This window comes from Pundamilia nyererei, unplaced genomic scaffold, assembly GCF_000239375.1.
Source record: "Pundamilia nyererei isolate P.nyererei 1_Seehausen unplaced genomic scaffold, PunNye1.0 scaffold00072, whole genome shotgun sequence".
In the NCBI taxonomy this organism is placed as follows: Eukaryota; Metazoa; Chordata; class Actinopteri; order Cichliformes; family Cichlidae; genus Pundamilia; species Pundamilia nyererei.
Window position 1 is genome coordinate 1,697,387 of NW_005187473.1, and position 7,424 is coordinate 1,704,810.

Consider the following 7,424-nt stretch of genomic DNA (forward strand, 5'->3'; position numbering starts at 1 on the left):
ACACACACACACACACACACACACACACACACACACACACACAAGTGAGCCGAGCTAAACTAAAAAAAGACAATGAAATGTGATGGTAAAATAAAATGATGAAAAAAATATCTCCCACTCACTGTCAACTTTTTAAAAGTTTGAAGATGAAAAGTTTGCCTAAGACACTCGCTGTGTCCCAGTTCCACATTAGAAACTAATTCTAGTCTGAAGAGTGTGCGCCTGCTGGAAAAGCAACAACAGAGAGTATAGTCAAAAAAAATAAAAATCGGCATGCATGCACAAAGAAGCGAAGAAGCGTAGTGACAGCTTGCTAAAAATGAAAACTAATCGTGGATGGTGGCAAAGTAGCTCTGAAAGCACGGCAGAAAATAAGTGTAAGACAGGACGAGGGAGATACTTTATACGTGTTCGTGTGAAGTTTAATTAGCGCTGACATTTAGAAGACCCAGTCTGGTTGGCGTACGTCGCTCTGCGGATGGGATCATTTCTTGTCAGTGTGAACCAGTTAAAGGTGCCCTATCTGGGGACACTGCTGGCAGAAACGAAATGAACTCATCTTGTGCTCCGAGTTTGATTCGTACCAGGACCAACCACGCTTCACTGCCAAGTCATACGCTTGCACATTGGGTCACACACTTCTCCCACTCAGCATTTTACGTGCTGAGAATCTAGCCAGTGTTAAAAATGGAAGAATAACCTTAAACAGGGTTTTGAACTCTGTTGAGTCCTGTGTGATGGCTTGTTTGAAGCAGAGCAGATGGTGACTTGTTTTCCCCTCTATGCTTGCCATGGCTGTATGTGTGACTTTGCTGGTCATTACTACAAACCACAGACTGTGTATACAACATAGAGGTAGGCACTGGGTATAAAATGTGGAGGCAGTGCCAAAGTACCTTAAACTGTCTTATTTAATATAATGCAATGTTCATTTACTAAATTATAGTCCCATTTAGAGCTAAATAGATCATCAAGTTGGGTATGCTTTTTTGTGTGGCTACATTGTCACTGCTGTACACTGCTCAAAAAAATTGAAGGACTACTTTTTAATCAGAGTGTAGCATCAAGACCATTAAACTTCTGGGCTATTAATCTGGCCAGTTAAGTAGTAGAGGGGGTTCTTAATCAGTTTCAGCTACTTTGGTGTTGATGAGACTAACAGGTGGACTAGAGGGGCAACAGTAAGACAACCCCCAAAACAGGGATAGTTTTACAGGTGGACGGATATTTTCTCCCTCCTTATCTTTCTGGATTTTTTTTTTTTTACTAGTTTTGCATTTGGCTGGGGTCAGTGTCACTGCTGCCGGCATGATAACCTGACCTAAATCCAACAGACAAACTCTGGGACATAATTTTTCAGTTCAGCTGATGCTACAAGGTTGCACTTCAGACTGTCCAGGAGCTCAGCTACGCCCTGGTCCAGGTCCCTTCAGTACACCATCCGTCTTCTCATTAGCAGCATGCGCCAACAATTTCAGGCAAGCATACAAAGCAGACGGGGCCAAACAAACTGCTGAGTACCATTTTGAGTCAGCAAAATGACAGTTTTGCAAAGCAGACCAGCTTTCCACATCATAATTTCATGTCAGTTGTATTCTTCAATCCAGCCCTCTGCAGGTTGATCATTTTCATTCCCATGAAATGATGTGGCATCCTTTCATTTCTAACACATTACCCAGTCCATATCAGTATAGATATGCAGCATGATATTTCTCCTGTTGATATCTGCTGTGTTTTAAAGCGTTCCTTTAATTTTTGGAGCAGTGTATAAGTGGTGTATGCAACATTTGCCCATTATTTTCCCCTTTTTTTTTTACAAACGCAGTCCAGTTTTCAATTTAAAGTTTAAAGACGACGTGGTCGTCCATCTTTAACTGTGTATAACAGACCTGTTGGCTGCTGCTGATGCCAGCAGACATCCTCACTGCCTGAGATGCTTCCTATGTGCAGAAGATTGCCAAAGACACCAATTGGGAACTTTAGGACTGCTGTAAGACTTGTATCAGAGTCAGTCAGCAAACTCAGTGCTTGTTATCCTGTTATCGTGTGACTAGTTTTCCTTCTGCATGCAGAGTTTGCTGATGCTGGCTGCTGCAGTCATGCTGCAGCCTCGTATTCAGACTACTTTTCAATGCCTAATAATTTATTAGCACAGTAGTGTAATAAGTGTTCATCATATCAGTTGGCTCGAGTACACAGAGGCAATGTTAACACTCCTAAGCACTACTCCCTGCCTTCGCTTTTGCACAGCAGCGCTTCTTTTCATGCTACTGGCACCTGAGATGATGGTGAACCACTGTGCATGCCCGTATGTGTTTGTGTTTGTGTGTGCAGAGAGACAGGAAGTCTCTGGTGAAAATACAGACCCACACTCTCTTTTTGATTCTTTTCTTCGTCTTCAGTTTTTTTGCATACCAAGTACGAAAACACAGACCTGGAACTGCTTTTGTTTTAACGTGATATGCCACTTGTCATTTATACATTTTGCACAGGGCTTTTGTGTCGTGTTGACATTTGCACGCCTGCACATAAAGCGGCACCTGATCGTTTTGGGAGCACGTGAACGTATCCGTGACCACATCCCATCTCGTTTGCGAAAACTCCACGTCTGGTGCAGCTGCAATGCATTGTGCTCTGCTCGCTGTAAGTGCTGCTGTAAGGCACACATGACAAAAGCCCTCATTCTGTTATTCTGCAGAACTGTCATCAAAACCCGACATTTACCGCAAGATCTTTAAGATAAAATTGCCTTTCAGACTCCACTGTAGCCGTCACACTATATTTAGCCACTTACGCACAAAAATGAGAAAAGTAGACACCTAAACAACAAAGTAGGCCCAGAAATGCAGGGTGAGTCTCCTCTAAGTGCTTTAGGGTGGATTTATCTTTTAATTGCAGATTTTCTTTTTTTCTTTTGAAAGCTGGTCAGACTGGGCTGCTTTTCTTTCTCCTCTGCTTTTTCTCTGGTGTAATAGATACTGTAGGTGAGGCACCAGATGAGAGCGTGAGAGTTATGAAGAGAGGGGAGGAAAAAGTAAAAGGGAATAGGTAATAGAAGGGGAAAGAAGGGAAGGGGAAGGATTAGCTGAAGAAGAGAGAAGCGGGGTGGGGAAGAGGGGTGGAGGAGCAAAGGCAAAGCTCGACTTGTGTTTGAATAAAAATGAGGCTGGGTGTGGAGAGATTACTCGTTCTCTTTTTGTCTCTCTCTCTCCCTCTCCGCTCTACCCAGCTGTCCTCCTTCTTCTCCTAATGCCCACAGCCTCTCTGAACTGCTCACTCTGCTTCCAGTCCGCATTTCCACCGTCTCTTTTTCACACACAAGCAATCGTTCTGCGTTAGAAGCACTCCTCTCTCCAGCAGTTTTGAACTTGCATCTCATAAGGATATATTGGCACCTATTCTTTACATAAAAGACCCCCGCACTGTTTTGTTGTGGGCTTTCAGCAAACTATTTATGCCGGAGCTGTGGAAGTAATGGGCTTTTCCTCTTTTCCACCTGCTTTGCTCCTCGCGCCCAGTTGTTCACAGCGATTCATAAGGCTGACCTCGCTGTGGCTGTGCACACTGCAAGGGCAGAAAGGGGTTTTCTGGGATGCTCAGCAGAAATTAATAGGCCCAAACAGATAAAGTCTGCTGACTTTGGTGGTCCTCTGATTTTTCCTCTTGCCCCCCTGTGACATATTCAAAACTATGGGTTACCAGAAACTGCTATTTACGTGAATCACAATGAAATTTGGTTCACGTTTCCCTCGGGATGAGTTGTATTTTGTGTAGTGATCTTGCTACATTTAAAGCATCATCATTAGATTATTTTGTCCGATTCTTCATAACCAAATAAGTGAGAAGCAGCAGTAATTCACATCAGCCTCAGCTGTACTTCGTTGCTGCGTGCTACCTAAACTAAGCCGTGAACATCTATCATACCTGATGAGCAAGTTAGCCTCATAATTTGGGGTCGTTATTAAATTGCTAACGTTAGCGCTTAGCTGAAAACACATTTGAGTTTGCTTTCACTCGGACAAATATATTCCCTTACAACTGCAAGTTCTTTTCAGTTGCATTTCAAGCTCTCCGGGAAGAGACGTTCTTATTTAAATGATTGATGAAGTCTGCAATCCACAAGACTTTCATCCAGGAGTCGAGGGTTCGACTCCCATGTGTGACCCTTTCTTTACTGAGTTCTTTTTGTGACTTTCAAGTTGTCTGGCTTAGGCACCAAAAGGATGCCACATCATTTGGCGCAGTTATGGAATGATGGGGAAGTATTTCAATTACAAAAATATTTGTGTAACTTCACAAATCCAGGAGAAAATAATGAAAAACTTGTACGGGGAATGTCTCTTTAAAGTCTTTTTCAAAAAAAAAAACAAAGAAAAAAAGGAAAAAAATACATAAATACAAAGAATTCTGATGAGCATATTTCCCCAAACTGTGACAATATATGTCTTCTGCCCGAATGTATAAATATTTGCGTTCCAACCTAAGCTTTTTGAGCTTTGTAATCTCATTTTACACAAAGTGTTTCTTTAAACCGCAGACTGGCTGTGCACACTCCCTCTGCAGAAATTTCCACTTTGTTGTTTTTCTCATGGTAATTTATTTTCCTTCGAACTGCTTGCCATACCTTTTAGTATGTATGTAATGTACTATTTCTCTTGAAAAAAAGAAAAAGCAGCTCAATAATCAGCTGCATCTGCCTTTCTCTGTTTACCAACAATAACGTTCTAGGTGTTACTGCTCATATAGTCAGAGCATCCCACTGTCATGTATTATACTACTGTAAATTAATGTGAATATGCGCAAGCCTGTGCATCTTTGTGTGTTTGTGTGCGCGTGTGGGTGTAATATATTGTGTGTGTGTGGATGTGTGTGTGCGTGTGAGTGCTGTTTAGTGTACAGTAAAATGTTTGTATTTTGTGCGTGAGTTTGTAGCTGTAAACTTTCTGACTCTTACATTTACAATGCACTGTTTGTCAATAAAGAAGACAATTCAAACCCATGACTTCGGGAAATCTGTTCTGTTTTGTGATGAAGAGGAAATTTAAAGTTTATCAGGTTGGGACTCGGGGTTGCTGGAGTCACAGGTGATGCAGGGTGAGAGGGGGAACACAAGCTGGACAGTTCGTCACAGGCTGGGTTAATATACAGTTCTTTGTGGGACTTGAAAGGATATTTTCGATCTGCCATGCAGAGATTTGGATGAGCACATCATGTAAGGAAGCATACGTATCCATTGCATCGGCACATATTACAAAAGATGGATGTGGAAATGCCCTGATTATATGCTTTTTAATGACCAGGGTGGGTGTAGGTGTAAAAGTGGGACCTCGGTATATAGTTTCTAATGATTTTATAGGTTCAGTCACTAGTTTCTGTTCATGTTGAATACAAAATATTTATATACAAATATTTTGTAAATGATGTGTAGATTTAAAAAGGGTATTATCCCAGGTATAGTCATTAGTTAACCATTTGTGATCGACTAGCTGTTAGCCAGTGAATGTATGTGTACTTGTTGACATTACAATGAAAGTATAAATCTTTAGTTATTATTCATCTCTGACTGTTTTCCACAGTGTGTCTTTTGCTGTGACTTCAACTATATTTTATGCTGTATATGGATTATCAGTAGGTTAGCCTACCATGACATAAAGCCCACAACTTAGGCTCTGTTAGCTTACAAAACTCAACCTCGAGCACCTTATAATAATAATAATAATAATAGAAATAATTTGTTTTCTGAATCCAAACAGAGATGAAAATGAGATTTGTTATTACATGTATGGCTGCATTTACAGCTCACAGACACTGTATAGTGTTGCATTGTTTTAGAAGAGCTAGCAGAAGCCTTTATGAAGTTTGGCCAGGTGAGCTATGCTATGCTAACAACATTTACGTTTAAACATCCTGATTATCGATTAATTTCTCCCACTTTTATTAAAACTCTTGATGCCATTTATCTGAACTGAGTGTATTGGGGGCGTCCAGTGTGTGTGTGTGTGTGTGTGTGTGTGTGTGTGTGTGTGTGTGTGTGTGTGTGGGGGGGGGGGGGTGATCCATACATGTATTGCACAGCTTCTGCTCTGTATATACAGTTTGTGCTGGAAGGACTTTTTTAAGCAGTGTAACCTTCTCACACTTTAATAGTGGGATAACAATATAACATAGTAATTTCCATATGTTGTCACCTTCATCGCCACTTCACCAGTTTGCTGTATATTTAGTTTTAATGAGGAGATTTTTTTAAGGATATGGTTGAGTTCACTGTTTTTCATAGTTTTATACATAGTTCGGAGGACTTTGTGGAAGTCCAAACTCAATAAAAGAAGATAACAGTTAAACAGTTGCATAATGTTTAAATTAAGTCTACTCAGGCATTTAACCAAGTGCTTGATATTCTTGGTTAAATGTTTACTGCTGGAGGCAACATTAGGCCTAAATTGTACCTGTTGTAGTGTAAGATGCATTTCTCAGGAGATTACAGAAGACAAGACATAATAAAAAAAAAGATAATAAAAGTCTATAATGAGTTTTTCTTTTTATACCAGCAGACTAAATTTGAATTTTATTTTATTTTACTTTAAAAATGTGAGTGATTCATGTTTTTGACTTTGACTCTTTGTTGATTGACGGGGAAGTTTATAACCTGTGAATCTGAATGATGCAGAGCACTTTCCCTCAGAGCACTGGAGGTATTTAAAGGGGCTGAGCTGACAAAAAAATTCACAAAAATCTCAAAACCCACAATGTGGGGTAAATTGAAAGACATTTAAAGCTAGAGTCACATGTAAAAGAAACCTATTACCTGACAGAGTCTGCTGCAGTCTATTATTCAGAGCAGTGAGAGCCCCGTCAATTCATACGAAACACATTAACAGCACAGGTGCTATGGCAAATTGCTAATGAGTGCCGTGAATACACACCAGGAGCGTAATTGACATAAACCCTTTTAACCGTAGCTAAGTGACAGAGAATGAAATTTGATTACAATAAAAGGTGGCCTGCAAGTAAAATATAATTAAAATAAACTCCATATATATAACACCCGCCTAAATATTAAAGTCAAATTTCCCTACAGCTAATCAGCTTCTATGTATCGGTATGCTCTGTAAAACAGCCTCTACAGTTAAGGGATAACGCAAATCCCATCACAGCAGCTGGACTGTACCAACAGATACAGGACTCCGCAAACCTCTTCAGCCACCCCTTGGTATCATTTTCTTTCTGTCTGTAAACACGATTGCTCGTGTTTGTAGCAGTGTAGAGTGTGGTCACTTTATCATTTTAATCACTTAGACAACCTGGAAACCATGATTCTTACAAGGGAAGGAGTTTTTCCCATATATATATATATATATATATATCCAGCTGCCCCACAGCTGGATACTGGAATGCTTAGAATTGTACAAGATCAACAGGACCCT